The following is a 20,179-nucleotide window of genomic DNA, read 5'->3' as shown; positions in this document are numbered from 1 at the left end:
TTCAAATCTTTTAGGCATATATCTAGTACTGGAACTGCTGAGTCATATGGTAATTCTGCAGTTAACTTGTTGAGGAACTGCCAACCTTTTTCCCTCATGAGCTGCACCATGTTTCATTACCACCAGTAATGCATTAAGGTTCCAATTTCTTCACATCCTTGCTAACACTTGTTATTTTTCATTATTATTATGATTATTACAGGTTGAACATCCCTAATCAAAAAATCTGAAATCCAAAATGCCCCAGAATTTGAATTTTTTTGAGTACCAACATGACACCCCACGTGGAAAATTCCACTGGCCTCATGTGACGGGTCACAGTCAAAACTTCGTTTCATGCATAAAATTATTAAAAATCCTTTGTAAAATTACCTTTAGGCTATTTGTATAAGATGCATGTGAAAAATAAATTTTGTATTTAGACTTGAATCCTATTCCCAAGATATCTCATTATGTATGTGCAAATATTCAAAAATCCAGAAAAACTTTAAATCCAAAACACTTTTCATGGCTGGGTTCAGAAGATCCTAAGCATTTTGGATAAGGGATACTCAACCTATATTATCATTATCATTATTATTACCACCCTATTGGGTGTGAAGTGGTTGGTATCTCATTATAGTTTTAATTTCCATTTTGCTAATTACTAATGATGTTGAGCGTCTTTTCATGTGTTTGTTGGCATTTGTCTACTTTCTTTAGAGAAATGTCTGTTCTAGTCCTTTGCCCATTTAAAAAAATTGGGTTGTTTGCCTTTTAGTTGTTGATTTGAAGTGTTAATTATGTATTCGGAATATTTAACCCTTATTGGATATTGATTTACAAATATTTTCTCACATTCTTTATGTTGTCTTTTTACTTTCTTGATAATGTTCTTTGATAAACAATAGTTTAAATTTTGATGAAGTCCAATTTATCTATTATCAATTTTGTTGCCCGTGCTTTTTATATCATATCTAAGAATTCATTGTGAAATCCATGTTCTTGAAGATACACCATTATGCTTTCTTCTAAGAGTTTTATAGTTTTAGTTCTCATATTTAGGCCTTTGAACCATTTTAAGTTAATTTTTGTATATGGTGTGAGATAGTGGCTCAAATTTATTCTTTTGCATGTGGATGTCCAGTTGTTCCAGCACCATTTGTTGAAGAGACCATTTTTCTCCCATTGAATGATTTTGTCACTCTTGTCAAATATCAATTAACCATAGACTTGTGAGTTTATTTTTGGACTGTCAATTGTATTTTAATGGTCTACATACCTATCCTTGTGCTAGTACCTCACTGCCTTTATTACTGTAGCATTATAGTACATCTTGAAATAGGGAAGTGTGAGTCCTCCAACTTTGTGGTTCTTCTTAAGATTAGTTTGTCTGTTCTGAATTCCTTACAATTCCATATGAGAGTTAGGATCATGTTTCCAATTCCTGCAAAAAAAAAAAAAAAAAAAAAAGGCTGTTGGGAATTGATAGTGATTGCACTGAATCTGTAGATTGCTTTAGGGAGTCCTGCCATTTTAACAATATTAAGTATTCCAATCAATGAACATGGGATGTCTTTCCATTTGTTTAGACCTTTAATTTCTTTCAGCACTGTTTTGTAGTTTTCAGTGTACAAGTCTTACTCCTCCTTGGTTAAATTTATTGTGACTGTTTTATTATTTTTTTATGCTACTGTAAATTGAATCATTTTTTAAATTTTGCTTTTTGGATTACTCATGGCTAGTGTATAGAAACATAACAGATTTTAGAATGTTGATCATATATGCTAAATATTTGCAGAATGTTTTTATTAGCTTTTTGTTTTATTGTGGATTCTTTGGGATTTTCTACATGTAAGATTATGTCATCAGCAAATAGATAAAGTTTTACTTCTTCCTTTCTGATGTGGATGCCTTTGATATCTTTTTCTTGCTTAATTGCTCTGGCTAGAACTTTGAGGATAATGGAATAAGAACTGAATAGAACTTGAATACAACTGGCAAAAGTGGGCATCCTTGTCTTTTTCCTGATCTTAAGGGGAAATCTTTCAATCTCTTTCTCTTTTTTGTGTGTGGAATTTCTTTTTCCACTATCCACATTCAACCCATTTGTGTCTTTGGATCTAGTGACTCTCTTATAGACAGCACATAGTTGTACCATGTTTTTTTTCCAATCTGTTGTCTTTTAACATTGAGAATTTAATTTATTTATATTTAAAATAATTACTGATAAGGAAGAAATTCTTTCTGCCATTTTGCTGTTTGTTTTCTGTATGTCTTATCTCTTTTCTATTTCTCGATTCTTCCATTAATGATTTCTTTCTGTTTAATTGCTTTTGTAGTATATCATTTTTATTCCCTTTTCAGTAGATTTAAAAATCTCTTAATAATTTCCTTGTGGATTCCAATTAACATCTTATACTCATATCAATCTAGTTCGAATGAATAGCAACTCCGTTTCAGTAATATTAAAAAAAACCCTGCTCCTATGCAGTTCTAACCCCTTCCATTTATGTTGTTATTATCACAAATTACTTCTTTATGTGTTGTGTGTCCATTAACATAGATTATCATTATTGCTTTATGCATTGTCCTTTAAGTCATAGACGGAAAGAGGAGTTACACACTAAAATATAATTATACTGGATTTTCTATTAACCTATATAATCTTTACCAGTGGTCTTCATTTCTTCAATATGGCTTTGACTTACTATTTAGTAGTCTTTTATTACAGCTGAAGGATTCCCTCTACCATTTTTTTAGGGAGTTGGTCCACTAATATTGAGTTTCCTCAGCATTCATTTATCTGGGAATATCTTAATTTACTCTTCAATTTTGGATGACATTTTTGCCAGATATTGAATTTATATGGATAATTTTTTTCCTCTAGAACTTTCAATATATCATCTTATGAATCTGATCTCTGTGATGAGAAATCAGCTGTTAATCTTAGTGAGGATCTCTTGTACATGATGAGTCACTTTTCTATTGCTGCTTTCAAGATTCTTTCTGTGTTTTGTTTCCAGCACCTTGTATATTATAATGTATCTTAGTGTGGATCTCTTTGAGTTATTCTAACTAGAGTTCCTTGAGCTTCTTGGATGTGTAGATTAATGTATTTTATCACATTTGGGCAGTTGTGACCATTATTGCCTAAATTATTTTTACTGCCCCTTTCTCTCCTCTTCTTCCAGGATTCTCATTATGTGTGTGTCTTGGTATTCTTTATGGTGTCTCACAGGCTTCTTAGCCTATGTTCATTTTCCTTTATTCTTCTTTTTGCTCCTTAGACGGGATGATTTCAATTGACCTATAATATCTCTAGACTTCTGATTCCAAAATGCCAGCATAGAGCAAATTGGATTCACTCCCCCATTTCCACAGAGCTAAAAACAAATATATAGCACTGAGATCTACACCAGAAACAACCCAGAGCTCAAGTATAAGCGTGAGACAGTTCCTGGGGCCACAGAGAGATGAAAAAACTCCAAGCAGCTAATAGGAGAATCAGACTTCCACATCTGGGACATCCTTCATCCCCATTCTGTCCAGTACCAAGTGCCAAAAAATCTCCTCCCAACTACAGTTTCTACACTGGAAAAACTGAAATTGAGGCCGCCCACCACCTTCCTTACCTCCCTGGGTTCCCTGGTAAGAGACCTGTTCTTGCCTTAATCCACAGATAGCATCATGACTGCCTGAAAGAAGAAATGTCCCTGAAGAAAGGCAGAGAAATTCTGCTCTGTAACTCAGTCAAAGGAGACACCAACTCAGAGTTGCTGTCCAGCAGCACCATGCTGTAGGAGGCATGTTCCCCAAGTCCCCTGGGCACAAACCCCTAGCCAGCCTTCCCACACTGCCAGAATAATCGCTTTGGGATCTCCTTGATTTGAGACAGGGAGTGCTTCAACCATTCACTAGTCCTGAGGTGAACCTGGGCTTAAGGCACCACCTAGTGCCGAATAGGAGGCAGTGACCTAGTAGTGAAGATTCAATAAACAAATGTATTCAATCAAAACCAAAACAAGCTGTACAGAGAAAACTGGAATAAATAATCCTTCAGTGCAAAGATGGATACATACCCACAAGAAACAACAGCAAACAGGGAATCATGACTGCCTCAAAAGGAAAAAGCAAAAATCCAGTCACTGATCCTAACAAAATGGTGATTTGTGAGCTCTCTGACCAAGAATTCAAAATAGCAGTTTCGAGAAAACTCACTGATCTCCAAGAAAACACGGAAAAGCAGTTTAGAAATTTAACAAAGAAATCGAAATGATTCCAAAATATCAAACAGAAATCTTGGAACTCAATTAACCTATCTTCAGGTTCATTGATTTTATTTTTATTTTTATTTTTTAAGACAGAGTCTCACTCTGTTGCCCAGACTGGAGTGCAATGGTGTAGTCTTGGCTCACTGCAACCGCAGTTCAAGCAATTCTCCTGCCTCAGCCTCCTGAGTAGCTGGGGCTACAGGCACGTGCCACCACACCAAGCTAATTTTTGTATATTTAGTAGAGATGGGCTTTCACCATGTTGGCCAGGCTGGTCTTGAACTGCTGACCTCGTGATCAACCTGCCTTGGCCTCCCAAAGTGCTGGGATTGCAGGCGTGAGCCACCAGGTCTAGCTGATTCTTTCTTCTACCTACTCAAAACCTGCTATTGAAACTGTCTTGTGAACTTTTCATTTCAGTTACTTTTATTGTACTTTTCAGCTCCAGACTATTTCTTATTTTAAAACAATTTTTCTCTCTTTTTTGATATTCTCTATGTAAAACATTCTTCTTCTTCCCTTTGATTCTTTATCCATAGTTCACTCTAGTTCTTTGAGACTGTTCAAGAAAGTTGCTGTAAAGTCTTTGTCTAGTTAAGTCAAATGTCTGTTTTTTCTCAGGAAATTTCTGCTAATTTCTTTTCTTCCCTTGAAAGAGCCATACTCTCTTGTTCGTTTGCATGTCTCATAATATTTTGTTGAAAACTGCACATTTTAAATATTATAATGTGGTAGGAGTGGAAATAATTTTCTTCCCCCTCCCTAATATTTGTTGTTTTTTCTTGCTGTGAGTTGCAGTTGTTTGTTTAGTGACTGGTAAAACTTTTTTTTGGTCAAATATGACCTCTGAAATCTCTGTTTCCTTAGTTCATAGTCAGCTAATGGTTTTACAGTAACTTTGTTAAGTGCCTGGATACAAATGATATGGTTTGGATCTGTGTCCCATGAAATCTCATGTCGAATTATAATCCCCAGTGCTGGAGGTGATGCCTGGTGGGAGGTGATTAGATCATGGGGATAAATTTCTTACGAATGGTTTAGCACCATCCCTCCCTTGGTACTGTCCTTACAATAGTGTGTGAGTTCTCATGAGATCTGGTCATTTAAAAGTGTGTGGTACCTCCTTCTCACTCTCTCTTCCTCCTGCTCCAACCATGTGAAGTGCCTGCTCCCACTTCATCTCCCACCATTACTGTAAGTTTCCTGAGGCCTCCCCAGAAGTCAAACAGATGCCAGCATCATGCTTCCTGTACAGCCTGCACAAGCATGAGCCAATTAAACCTCTTTTCTTTATAAATTACCCAGTCTAAGTCTCAGGTATTTCTTTACAGCAATGTGAGAATGAACTAATACAACAAAGAAAAGAGAAAGAAAGAAAATATATTCTCCCAGTTTTTCCAGATTGGCTCTGTGTTTGGATACTCCCTCAACACTTAACAAGGATGTTTACAGCTCTGCCTTAGCCTTCACTTTCTGCTTGCATTGAGCCTAAAGATTAGCCAGAACTTATATCAGAGGACTGTCTCAAGTCTGTGCTTTCATCCTGCCCTTATATGCAGAATGTGGCACTCTAGATTTCATAGTGTGTACAGGAACTTTCCAAAGTTCTTATTCACCAAAGTGTCTCTGTTCCTAACTTTTCCTCCCAAGCTTTTGGTGTGTGTTTGATCGCCCCAGCTGTAATTTTTTGCCCAGGTGGCAGAGGCTTATTCATTTGATTTTCAGTGTTTTTGAGGAATACTTTTTATGTAGCACCTTTTCTGGCCAGAGTGAATTCTGAGTTAGGTAAAACAAAGGCAAATTTCTCATATCAGTCCTTCAGGGAACCCCCAAACATTTCTCTTTTTTTTTTTTTTTTTTTGAGATGGAGTCTTGCTCTGTCGCCCAGGCTGGAGTGCAGTGGCCGGATCTCAGCTCACTGCAAGCTCCACCTCCCAGGTTTATGCCATTCTCCTGCCTCAGCCTCCCAACTAGCTGGGACTATAGGCGCCCGCCACATCGCCCAGCTAGATTTTTTGTATTTTTTAGTAGAAACGGGGTTTCACCGTGTTAGCCAGGATGGTCTCGATCGCCTGACCTCGTGATCTGCCCGTCTCGGCCTCCCAAAGTGCTGGGATTACAGGCTTGAGCCACCGCACCCGGCCCCCCCAAACATTTCAAAACAGACAATACAATCCTAGGGAACAAGGTTCATTCTGCTCTTTCCAAAACCAGGGACTCACACCAGGAACATACATTGCCATCTTCAAGACCACCAAGCTGGGAGGAGTGTGGAACAACTATAAGTTCGAAGTTTTCCTATTGTGTTTCAGTCATCTTTTGAAACAAAGTTCATTTAGTTGTTATTTGACTATTTTATTTGACAATTTTCTAGAATTCCAACAAGGTTGATTCTGATCACTTTTCTTTTTTTTTTTTCATCTTTTTTCATTTCTATGGAGAGATGAGCCCTTGGATTCCCAGACAGCTATTTTTATGACATCATCGCATTTAACATATTAATTTACTTAATTCACTTCTCTCTATGCAACCAGTCTTTCCTAGTAGCTCCATATCTGTTTTCATTCCTTCACCAGATACTTTCTTCACTCCACTTGGGCTCTGATATCCTGCTTCAGGCCAGCACCCTTTCCAGCCACTTTTCTTACCCCACACATGCTCCAACATCCCACATTAGGACACTTTCCATGCCCCTCCTTATTTTGCTTGAGCTCCAACACCTGATGTTCAACTGTACCTCTGTGTGGATGCATTTCTTAGCCCTCCCATGCTCTGACTCCCCATAGTGAGTCAGCCCTTGCTGGGATACCCTCTTCACCTTGCTTTAACACCCACAATGGGCAGCTCACAGGAGTGGACACCCAGACTCTGGCAACCCATGCTGGGCCACATCTCGTGGACACCTTATTCACACTGTATTTTTGTTCTACATTAAGAGGAGATTTCTTCAACTCTAATTTCCAATATTTTTATTAAAGTTTGTATTTTTTAAATCAAATTTTAGTTTTCAAGAACTCTTGCATGTTCTCCTTTTTATGCCATTCTATTCTTATCTTGTGGATATTATATTTTCTTGCTTCTCTCAAATGATACTAATTACATAAGCTGAAGGTTTTTCTCAAGTTTTCTTTTGCTTTCTGTGTCACTTCTGTTTTCTTCTTATTTATTTATTCTTTTGTGTTGGAGACCTTTCTTAAACTCCCCGTGATCTTTGGTTAGCTACATTTAAGAGTGAGGCAATAAAATGCTGATTTGAACCTCTATGTATGGAAAAAAATTTCAAACTTCACTTTTTTTTTTGAAACAGGATCTTACTCTGTCACTCAGGCTGCAGTACAGTGGTGCAGTCATGGCTTACTGCAGCCTTGACCTCCTGGACTCAAGTAATCCTCCCACCTTAGCCTCTGAAATAGCTGGGACCACAGGTGCACACCACCATGCCCAGGGAATTATTTTAACTTTGTTAAGAAGTTTCTAAGACTCTCAAAACACTTACCATTAGAGAGGTCTGACAAGGAAATTGAAAATCACAGAGATTTCTGAAATGTAAGGTTAGCAGGTCAAGATCAGAAAGGACAAAATTATCCTCACAAGAAACAAATTTTGGAAGGACCTATAGAAAATGAACACTGGTTCACATGTGTGAGCATGCACCAGAATCAAACGAGAGGGCTTGCTAAAACTTGGAAACCCAATGCAGAGTTTCAGATTTAGTAGGTCTTGGGTAGAGCCCGAGAATACGCATTTCTAGCAAGTTGTTGGCTGATGCTCATATTGCTTATCTGGGGGCCACAATTTGAGACTGCTGACTTCAAGTTTCATTGTTCAGTGTTCTTCAGCACAACGGACAGCTCTCTCACGCAGCACCAGAGACAACTTGTTTGATTTCTCTTAAAAAAATTTTTTTCAACGTGGACAATGTAATAGGTGGGAAAATGTTTGTATATTATATTGGAAACTTAAATCCTCTTTTTTTTTAATTTTACCAACCAGACCGCAAGGGCAATTTCTAATCCATACCCATTTTTATAGCACCATCTGTAAAATTCTGTGCAGCCCATAGGGGGTTCTTTTCCCGTGAATTTAAAACAACAATTATTTAGAATGGATTTTTACGATCACCATGCCTGGGCAATGTTAGAGATAAAATACTCCTCCCTGCCTTGTGGATTTCCTCCCACTGCCCTGCCATTCACGAGCTCTGTGTGTGTGATTCAGAGGGGATCTGAGAAAGCAAGGAAAGAATCAGAATTGGAGGGGTGAAGCCCAGGGGCCTGCCAATAGAGGGGAGCATGAGCAATGGGGAGAGGGGCTCTGTGCCCTCTCACTGAACAGGTGTCAATTGAGCAGCGAGACTGCGAGTGACCACTGAGCTTAAGGTTGAGGGGGAGGAGGTTGAGCTGGAGCCCAGCCTCTGAAGACGGAGTGTACAGGGGGAGCCCCTGGACAGCCCTCCAGAAACTCGGAAATGGGGCCCACAGGACCTTAGGCCTGACCCCACAACTGACAGAAAAGCCATGAAGACCTGGAGGCTGGCTGCTTTGCAGTGAGAGCTCAGAGGGAAGGAGACATCGCTTTCTCTTTTCCTCCTCCCCACACAGACACCAGGCAAGAGGTGCTGGAAAGAAGGAGGAAGTGTTAGAGAGCAGAGTCCTGCACCACCAACCACGTTCCACCCTCGGAGGCCTCCCAAGTTGAGGGACAAGGAGGACTTGGAGTCAAATGTGAGAAGGGCATTTTCACTAAATAGGACAGTCTTAAAAACTGGAATGAAACTGGTGACTGTTGAAATAAACAAAAGTGATGAAAAGTGTATAGGACTGGACTGAGCTGTTGTGAAGGGAGAGAGTCACCTAGCAGGAAAGAGGGGTGACAAGGCACCATTGGGAGCAGTCTTGAGAAAACAAGAATTTTTTCTTGTTTGTTCCTCAGTGAGTAGCAACACCTTGTTAAATGGATTATATCATGATTCTTAAACCTGAGTAATATGGGGAAAGACAAATTTAAAATGTATTGTGGATTTCTACTGCTGACTTAAAATCTTTTTGTGACGGTAAGTATGTTCAAACACAAAGTTATGTACAAGTTTCTCATTCTTCTCTCTTCTGGGACCACAAAATTTGTACACAAAAACACAATTCAGGCCAGGCGCAGTGGCTCACGCCTGTAATCCCAGCACGTTGGGAGGCCGAGATGGGTGGATCACCTGAGGTTAGGAATTTGAGATCAGCCTGACTAATATGGAGAAACCCTGTCTCTACTAAAAATACAAAAATTAGCCAGATGTGGTGGCAGGCGCCTGTAATCCCAGCTATTTGGGAGTCTGAGGCAGGAGAATCGCTTGAACCCAAGAGGTGGAGGTTGCAGTGAGCCGAGATTGTGCCATTGCACTCCAGCCTGGACAACAAGAGCCGAAACTCATCTCAAACAAACAAACAAACAAAAACCCAATTCACTAATAACAGATTTATACTACTGATCTGGGAATGTTTTTGAATGTGGCATTTTCATTCTGCCATGTGTCTTGTGTTTGCACTCAGTTTTCTCACCACCTCGTTTTGCATCTGATCCTTCATTCAAACAGTGCTGAAGGCAGCAAAGCATTATGTGTAGCATTTTTTAAAGAGGCAGGATTAGGCTGGGCGCAGTGACTGACGCCTGTAATCCCAGCACTTTGGGAGGCCAAGGTGTGTGGATCACTTGAGGCCAGGAGTTCAAGACTACCCTGGGCAACATGGTGAAATCCCGTCTCTACTACAAATACAAAAATTAGCCAGACACGGTGGCAGGCACCTGTAATCCCAGCTACTCAGGAGGCCGAGGCTGGAGAATCACTTGAACCCAGGGGCAGAGGCTGCAGTGAGCCGAGATCGTACCATCGCACTCCAGCCTGGGTGACAGAGCAAGACTCTATCTCAAAATAAATAAATAGATAAGATTACTTTAGGCCAGCTGTATTGTAAACCCAACTACAAACCTGGGCGCTGAAATTGTGTGACTATACTTGTTTAAAACACACACACACACACACACAATTGTTTATTTGGATTTTTCTATGCTTAGTTGAACACATTAAAGGGACTGCGAGATCAAGCACTGTCTACAGGCCAATGTTATTCTTATTAAGGATTAAGGGTCTTTCCTTCCAGATCATAGTCCTTCATTCTAGGCTCCTCTGAAGTGGTATGATTGGTTTTGTAAACAGTACTTTGGCCTCCAGTTTGTCTCTGAAAGGGTGTGGATGATTTTATGCAACAAGTGGAACACTGTTTCACAACTCCCAGTATTCTTTTATCCCATCCCCAGTTCCAAGATCTGAATTTATTCCAATATTACCCCCAACCCCCGGGATATTTTTTCCCTTTTCAAGGCCAATCCTATGTGACTTCAGCTGGAGAAGAACTAGAGAGCTCTGAGGCTGCAGGAAGGATGGATCATCCTGGAAGGTGGCCACCAAAATTCCCTCTCCCATTCTGAATGCAGGCTTCAGGATGCCCACCTCAGGGACAGGTCTGTCCTGCTGAGGCCCTGCCAACACCCAGCCAGGCTGTCCTCCTCTGCTCTCCCAGAGTGATGGTTAATACTGAGTGTCAACTTGATTGGATTGAAGGATGCAAAGTATTGTTCCTGGGGGTGTCTATTAGGATGTTGCCAAAGGAGATTAACATTTGAGTCAGTGGACGGAGAGACACAGACCCGCCCTTAATCTGAGTGGGCACCATCTAATCAGCTGCCAGCACCACTAGGATAAAAGCAGGCGGAAGAACATGGAAGGACTAGACTGGCTGAGTCTTCCAGCCTTCATCTTTCTCCTGTGCTGGATGTTTCCTGCCCTCGAACATTGGACTCCAAGTTCTTCAGCTTTTGGACTCTTGGGCCTACACCATTGGTTTGCCAGGGGCTCTTGGGCCTTCAGCCACAGACTGAAGGCTGCACTGGTGGCTTCCCTACTTTTGAGGTTTTGGGACTCAGACTGGCTTCCTTGCTCCTCAGCTTGCAGACGGCCTATTGTGGGGCTTCACCTTGTGATCGTGTGAGACAATATTCCTTAATAAACTCCCCTTCATATACACATCTATCCTATTAGTCCTGTCTCTCTAGAGCACCCTGACTAATACACAGAGTGAAGCAGTTCCTGTATTTTGTTTCTCTTAAAGGGGCTGGTGACCCTTTAGAATTCAGCTCATTTGGCTGCCTTGTGACCTCATCTCTCCAATAGGCTTGTAAAATGTTTATGTTGTGTAGATTACCCTGCATTTACTTATTATTATATTAGGAGCTGTACATGTCCTTGTGACTTTCTTCCTCCGAAGCAGAAGCAGAATTCTTTTTTTGAGTTTGATTCTGTCACCCAACATGGTGGCAGGGCTATGGATGGCACACTCGGTGCCTTTATAGGAACTAGAAAAAGGCAGCCCTTTCACCAGGCTGATTTAACCCAACACCTGGACACAGGGTGGGGAGTATAGGGTAGGCTGGCTTTCAGGCCCCACACCTGCTCTCAGTCAAGTTCATTGGGGCGGTGCTTAATTTGCAGAAACAATATGTTCAAACCAGCACAGAAAAAGATCAGCATGGCTGGAATGTAGAAAGGTAGTTTTTCATTTCATACCTTTGAGACATCTGTAAGCTTGACAAACGTTCCCCTGCCTTCTTTCTCTGTCTTCGTGTAAGCTTAGTCCAAAGTCCTGGTTTCCCCTGAAGGAAAAGATGTCTCATTCATTCATTCATTCATTCATTCATCCTTTCATTCAACAAAGCTTATGGAGGTCCTACTTTTTGCAAATCCCTTCATTGTGTCCCCGTGGGAAAGAAGCAGGCATAGTAGAAACAACACAAGGCTCTAGAACAAGGCAGCCAAGGTTGAAACTCCAGTTCTGCTTCTTCCTAGCCCTTAGTTAAATCTTTCCTTAAGTCTCATTTGTGAAATAGGAATGATGACCCCTTTGTCATGGAGTCTTCATGAGGCCAATGGGGCTGATGTAAATAATATGTTTTATACAGTTAATGGCATACAGCAGTGGCCTAATATGTGTAGCTGTACCTGTGTACATACAAGTACTTGCAGGCCCAGGGTGCTACAGAGAAGTGCCCTCCTGGTTTGGATTGGCAAGTCACCAGCCAGAGAAGGGATAGCCTGCTTTCCTCCCTGTACCCTTGTGGCAGGCATGGAGGGGTGCCACTCCGATGTCCCCACAAGGAAGGCAGTTAGCTGACAGGATCAGCTGACAGGGTGACATCAGGGGCTGCCCCAGCTTTGGAGCTAAGGCCACACACTTCCCAGGCAGCCCCAGTTGATGACTGAGCATGGCAGTGGGTGAAGGGCCCCCCATTTCTGGCTGTCTTTGTGCCAGGGCTCCTCACTAGTCTGGCTGGAGCTTTCTCAGGGCCCCACCATGATCTGTGACTCTTCCTGCCCACTCCTCACTCCTTTTCCCTCCTGTTCACTGGTGCTGGGCTTGTGCTGCAGTCTGAAGGCGTCCCCTGCCTACGCCTGCTCTCTCTGCTCTTTCTCTCACGGACGTTGCCCTCTTCTAACTCTGTCTTGGCGTCTAGATGGACACAACTCTGCTTTCTCCCGTAGCCACATTTCCTACATCAGGATCTTTCTTCCCATTCGTATAGTGAGCTCCATGGCCAGCCTCTCCGGGGACGGCCTCAGTTGTAACAGCTCCTGCTGCCTTGAGGCCACACACCACCGTGTTAGTTCTACCCACAATGTTTGCACGATTTCTAGGTGCCAAGCACAGCTCTAAATACCGAGGATACAGTATTGAACTGAGCAGACAAGGGCTCAGCCTTCATAAAGTATATGATCTATGGGGGGGAGACTGACAAGTAACAAATGGAAAAATAATTTCTTCTAACAAGAACTGTGGAGCAGATGCATGGAGTCATGTGACTGGTAGGGTGGGCAGCATCATGAAAGGTGGTCAGGGAAGCAATCTCTGAGGAGGGGGTGTTTAAGCAAAGACCTGGGCAATGAGAAGAAGCCTGTCAGGTAAAGATCTGAATGAAGGGCAAGCATTCCAGACAGACGAAACACAAAGTGCAGTGGTCCTGAGGTGAGAATCAGCTTGGTGTTAAAGGAAAAAGAAAAGAGGCTGTTGTAACGGGTGTGTAATGAGCAAAGAGGATCTTGGGAGGAAGTGAAGTCTCATATTGCATCATTTATCTGCCACTGCAGAAAAAAATCAATCCAAAACCTAGAAGCTTAAAAGAAAGTAATTATTTACCATCGTTCATGGATGACATGGACCAGCAACTCCAATGGCACAGCAGACAGCTTGTTTCTGGTTCATGATGTCTTTCCTGGGCCCCAGCCAGAAGATTCAAAGGCCAGGGATAAAATCATTTGCAGTTTCATGTGGTGATTCAATCTGGCTGTTGATGTTGATGTCAGCTGGGTGCTAGATGGGACTGTTAACTGATCTCTCCACGTGGCTTGGGATTCCACACTGCATGGTAGCCACATTCCAAGCACAAGTATCCTGAGATAGGAGCCAGGTGGCAACAGTATCCTTTCCACCACTCAGCCACAGAAGTCACATAGCCTCACTTCTACTACATTCTGTTAGAAAGAAGTGTGTTATCAACTCCAGCCCACATTCAAGAAAAAGGAGTCAGACCTCACACTTTAAGTGAGGCATGTCAAAGAATTTGTGGATATATTTTTAAATTACCATAAATGAAGACAGGAGCCAGGTCATTTTTAAAAACTTGAATTTTGTTCTATGTGCAATGGAAAGTCATTGAAGGGTTTGGGGTGGTAAGTGGTGGCATAATCTAATTTATGCTTTACAAAGGTCATGTTGGCTGCTAGGCAGAGAATGGGTTATAGAGGTCAAGCCTAATGAAGCAGGGTAAAAATCTGACTTGGAGAAGGAGACCTGATTCAAGTACAAGTTTCTGCACTAGCTGGCTGTGTTACCCTGGGAAAGTCTCCTAACACGGGTGTAGGGATACTCTCTTGCGTTTATATGAGGATTTGCCTAAGACCTGCAGGAAAGTGTTTGTTTCATGTCCTTCTCCATCAGGTGCCTGTTGTTGCTCACCACCATGTACCTAGTACCAGCATGGGCTGTGGCATATGGAGGCTTTCCATAAATATCTGTTAAAAGAGTAAACAAACATATAATATTGTGAACCCTGCATTAGTCTTTGAGGTCAAACTTCTCTGATCTTCCAGATCTGGAGTGTACCCACCAACCCAACAAGCTTTGAGGAACTGGGTAGCATCAGGGAGGAACACTGGGGAAGCTCTGGGCTCCATCTTTTCTGAAATAATTTCATGCCCCATCTTAAATTCAAGTCCATGAGGTCTGATTTCATTCAGATCTATCACCATTGCCCAGAGAGACACAAGGAAAACTAAGGCCAGCTCTTGCCCAGAGCCCAGCATGGGTGGCAGACCCAGGAGAGCCTGCTCTGGGGACTACAGGCAGCACCAAGTGGCACATTCATGGCTGGCTGATGCACTCTCCAGGGACAGTGAGGAGAGGCAAGAGGAGTCTCTCCCTTTCCCATGACACCTACCAGAAGATGACACCGTCGGGGGCAGAACAGGAGGAGTGGAGAGAGAGAGCAGCCCTCCCTAGCACAAAGAGCCCCAGCTAGTGGGATTCCTGCCCTTGACATTGGGCACTGGCTGCAACCATCTCCAGGGCTGCCGAGGGGTTGGGACTGCCAAGATCACCGCCCCCATGCTCACCACCACCATCAGAGAGACACTGAGGAAGCTGTGGCTGGGGACTTGGGGGTGGGGCACTGCATACTTTTTTAAATTGCTGTTTTGCATTTTTGAGCCTTCTGAATGCCCAGGCAAGAGACTGTTTCATTCAACAGGGTGTCTAGATCCCTGTAACCTTCAGGCCTTCATTCTTTCTAGGTGTATTGAGATGCTAAGAGGCAAAATTGCAGCAGCATAGGCCTGTTCTCGTGGAGAGACTGTGTTGGGTTTCTATTTAAAGTGTGTCAGGCCAGGCCCTGTGGCTCATGCCTACAATCCCAGCATTTTGGGAGGCTGAGGAGGGCAGATCACTTGAGGCCGGAGTTTGAGACCAGCCTGGCCAACATGATGAAACCCTATCTCTACTAAAAATATACAAATTAGCCAGGTGTGGTGGCGGGCGCCTGTAATCCCAGCTACTTGGGAGGCTGAGGCAGGAGAATGGCTTGAAACTGGGAGGCAGAGGTTGCAGTGAGCTGAGATCTTGCCACTGTACTCCGGCCTGGGTGACAGAATGAGATTCCTTCTCCAAAAAACAATTAAAAAAAAAAAGTGTGCCAGTCAAGGGAAGTTGGGGTGGGGGTGCAGCCTTCCCTCCCAGGCATCTGCCAGCCCCTGCGTTTTTTGTGTTCTTTCCCCTTCCCTGCTTCCCCCGCTCCTGAGTAGCTTCTATCCTCCTCAGGATAGGAGCAACCAGCCCACGTGCCTCACCCAGGAGGGGGTCCCAGGAAGCCCCTCTTGGCTAGCTGCAGAGTCAGTACAGTTGGTGCAGCCAACACCACCTGTAAGACTCCACTCAAGAACAGTATCCATGCAGGGGACACCAGGCCTGCCTTGGCCTGCTCAGGCCTGAGGCATCCTCCCAACCTCTGGGAGGTGCCTTCCCTCCATTGGGTTGCATCTGGGAGCTTGGTTTAGAATTAGTCCCAGGTTGCGATCCGCTTCCTGGCTCCAAGATCATGGCACATTCTTTTCTCTCTGCCTCAACCATCCAACAAGTCCCAGTCAGCAGCTCCCACCTCAGAGGGTTGTTACAAAGACTTAGGTAACAGCAGTAAAGCACAGGGCACCGGGCTGGCATACGACAAGGGGCAAGGGGCAAGGAATCGCCCCAGTCAGCCGTGCCCCCTCCTGCTAGAGTCCAGCACTACCAGGGCTCCAGTTACACTGGCAGTGCCCCATGGGTCACATGACCCACTGAGTCTTCCCACTCATTACTTCATTGATCTAAAGCAAGGTCTGTCTCTTCTGCAAGCCCGCAAACTCTCTTCCATGCCCCAGGCCCTGCTCTTGGGAGCTCCTAGTCTGATGGAGGAGGTGAGGTACAAACTCTCACGTCAGGCCAAGGCAGAAGGGAGGGGAGAGGGGACAGGCGCTTGCCCTCAGCTGGCCCTCTAGCCTGGACCTGTGCACTTCCTAAATGCTCACTAGAGAGCCCTCCTGCCCCCGCAATCTTCTTCTTGGATTTTAGTTACTTTACTAGTAGATCAGAGAGGCCAAACCCTTGTTCAATGTCACACAGTCAGAAGTGGTGCCAGACTCCCAGGCCAGCTCTCCAAGTCCCCGAACTGAGTTTTCTTCAACCTTGCTAAAGGCAGAGGACTGAGAACTTCCTTGGTCAGGAGAGTCCCCAGCTCTGGACCACACATGTACACATGTGTACATATACACATGCACACATGTGCATGAACTCCTGGCCTGCCTCCGCCTCTGGTACAGTATGGGGCCACTGCAGTTTGATCCAGAACCCTTCTCCGCACACACCCTCAGTGTTCTCATGAAAATAGGGCCAAGGACCTCATTCTCAGGAAGCCCTGGGAGCAGAAGCAGGCCCCTCAGGGCCTGCACTCTGGCCAGTCCCTGCTGTCTCGGTGGGGGCCGTTGGAGCTGAGCAGATAAAGAGATCTAATCAGGCCTGTGGCCAGCAGCTCCACCATGGACGGTTCCTGTGAAAGCAGAAGCTTGAGGTTTAGAGCTGGCCAGTGGAGGGTAGGCAGGTGTGGAGGATCTTGGGTATTACAGCTGAAAGATGCCCAGGAAGGAAAGCTCCCTCATAGTCTAGGGTGTGGATACCGACCAGGCAGGGCCAGGCCTGCCACAGCATCCACTGACCCAGGGCTGGCCTGGCCCCGGAAGAAGAATGCCCCTGACAAAAGGCACTGGATCCTGATGGATGTACAGGTACAATCTATTCCCTGACTCAAGAGCCATGACAGGCAAGGTGACAGCAAATGTATTCATTCCACAAATACATATTCAGCCTCTGTTAGGCATTGTGTTAGGTAATGAGGTTACAGTGAGCAACAAAACAGGCACACACCTTTTTTCTGTGACACTCACAGACCTGCAGGGACTGGAGCTCAGTCGAATCCAACCCTAGAGTTATGTGTTTAATGATGTTACTGTCTAGGAAAGGAGCTACAAAAGTAAGGAATGGGAAGGACCAGACTACGGAGGTGGGACAGAAAAGCTCCCTGTGGATGAGACCCAGAGGATGAATGGGAGTTGGTCAGGCAAACAGACAGAGGAGGCTTCATGGTTATGACCCAAAGCAGAAAGGAAATAAGCCTGTTTTGGGGACCGAAAGCCAGTGGGTTCAGAGGGCAGAGGAATAGACAGTGAGGGAATGGGACACTGGAGAAGAAAGTGGCAGGTGCCAGACTGTGCGAATTCCTGCGGGTTCCCTTTCCTTAGGAGCAACTGCAGCAGAGCAGACTGGATGTTTACGGGGCCAGTGGTGCCAAATCTCCCAAGGTCTCATACTCCCACAGCCACCAGGGAGGGAAGGACAGCAGCAACCAGAGGGCTGGCTGGTCAGGGCCCTGTCGCCAAAAACACCTCTACTTCCTCTGTCCTCTTCATTCCCAGTCTCCAAGCAGCCTTGTCTTCTCCTGTCACCCCAAGAGCGGTCTTTCTGATGAGTCTCATTAGAAACCTTTCCTCCTGCGTGGCTCGGTCTTGGACATTTCTTTTGCCCATTTCCCTTTCTGGGGAAGAGCTCTCCCACACAACTCCCCAGCCTCTGAGGTCCAACCAGGTCCCAGGCTTGTAGGGAGCCTGGCCCAGGCCCAGCAGTGGGTTCTGGACTCCACTTACTGAGGGAAGAGCTCCCACAGACCTTGAAGGGAGCCAGGCTTCCCACACGCCCAGCCCTGGGAGGTGTCCCAAGTGATGTCTCCAGCAGGTGGCCTCCATGTCCAGTGGGTTGTCCATCCTCACCTCCCTTGGACAGCACCCGCTCTAACCACCCACCTGGCCAGCCTTGCACTGGAGATAGCCTCAGGACCCACCTGGTGTCCACCCTAAGGCTTTTCGTTCTCTACATCACCTCAAACTGTAGCAGGCTACAAACTGACCTGGATCCCCATTCCAGCACCGTCATCCACTTGGGCAGGCTCCTCAACCTCTGAGCCCACCTCCTCACAGTCAAATGGAGGTTTTCCTAGTCTACCTCAGAGGCACCATGCCTGGCACATAGCAGGCGCTCAAAAGTGTTGTTGAACATACCTTGTTTTTCTGCCCTATTGTTGCTTCCTTTATTGAGGTCCCTTGAGGCTGTCTGTCAAGGGCAGCGATTGCCATTGGCTTGAAGGGTGGAGGCAGTGGCTGCAATGGATTTGACTGTGAGGAGGTGGGCTCAGAGGTTGAGGAGCCTGCCCAAGCGGATGACAGTGCTGGAATGGGGACCCAGGTCAGTTTGTAGCCACTTCCCTGTACTGCTCTCAAGGAGCTCCTGCCTGCTAAGTACTGTGGCTTAGGCACCTAGCCCAGCTTGTGGGGTGATTCAGAAATGGCTTCCCAGAGGGACCTACGAGGAAGGGGAAGCTTCCAGCAGAATTAGGAGCTGCTTGGAAGGAGAGAAAAGGTGAGGGTTATATGTGGAAGGTTAGGATGACTGGAGCCTAGGGGCAGGGTCCTGTGGGGGAAACGTGGCAGAAAGTAGACTAAGGAGACATCCAGAGTCAGAGTCCAGGACAGCCAGGCAGCACCCTCTCCTCACCATCCTGAGCAATCAATAGGCCCAAATCCTAAAGAGCTCAGCCAGCATGGCAGAACTGGGCTTAGAGCCCAGGGTTCTGTCTCAGGCTTGTCCCAGTAACCCACAGCAGCCCATAGCTATGGAGAAACCTTTGCCCTGCTGACTATTGCTGAAGAACCTCTGCAGGGAGAGCAGAGCTCACTCTGAGTGCTGGGGACCCTGGAAGTACAGCAATCAGGATACATGCACCCCTCCCTGGCTCCAACCTGGGTTACATACACCCCACCCCAACTCCAACCTGGAGTACATGCATCCCATCCCAGCTCCAACCTGGGGAACATACACCCCACCCCAACTCCAACCTGGGGTACATGCACCCCACCCTGCCTCCAACCTAGGGTACATACAGCCCACCCCAACTCCAACCTGGGTTACATACACCCTACCCTGGCTCCAAGCTGTGGTACATACACCCCATCCAGCTCCAACCTGGGGTACATGCATTCCACCTGGCTCCACCCGGGGAGCACCTGGCTCCCTGAGGGCCGGGAGGTGACACACAGCTGAGGAGCGCTCTGTGATTTATACAATCTCTCTCCTCTATGAGGTTCCCTGTCCCCATCACACAGGTTTGGAAACAGGCCCATGGAGGTGTGTGATTTACCCAGTCACGCAGTAGGTCGGCATCAAGGAACCCAGTGTATGCTTTCAGCTACTATACAGTGACTTCTACCCAGGCCCCCTGTCACAGGAGAGAGGCCTCTGCTAAAGATAAGGAGATAAGATTAGGAGGGCTCAGGCCATCAACTGGAGCTTGTGAAAGGGGTTGCCAAAGAGAAGTGGTTGTTTCAAGAGCAACTGTTGGACTGGTAGCGTTGCTGTGGGAGGAGGAGGCTGTGGAGTGCACTGGGCAGGGTTTCAGTAGGGTGTGGGGGTCGGGGAGGAGAAAGGATACTTGGAACAGCCTCCCTGGGAGTCTGGAGGAGGCATGAGGTCCACATTGAGGAAGGAATGGACGTGTCCTCCTGAAGAAGGGGCGAGGACACACAGGCTGCTGGCCGCAGTGGTGGTGACTCTGGAACTGTCTCAGGGATGAGCATGTGCTCTCCAGGCAGCCGGGATGAGGTCAGAGGCAAAGGATGAACTTGGCTCATCCAGGGCAGGAAACTGCAGGAGGAAGGCTTAGGTGCAGAGAGGATGGGCCCTGTCAGAAGGCTG

This window comes from Colobus angolensis, unplaced genomic scaffold (genome assembly GCF_000951035.1).
Source record: "Colobus angolensis palliatus isolate OR3802 unplaced genomic scaffold, Cang.pa_1.0 Scaffold37, whole genome shotgun sequence".
NCBI classification, from domain to species: Eukaryota; Metazoa; Chordata; class Mammalia; order Primates; family Cercopithecidae; genus Colobus; species Colobus angolensis.
This window is presented reverse-complemented; position numbering follows the sequence as displayed.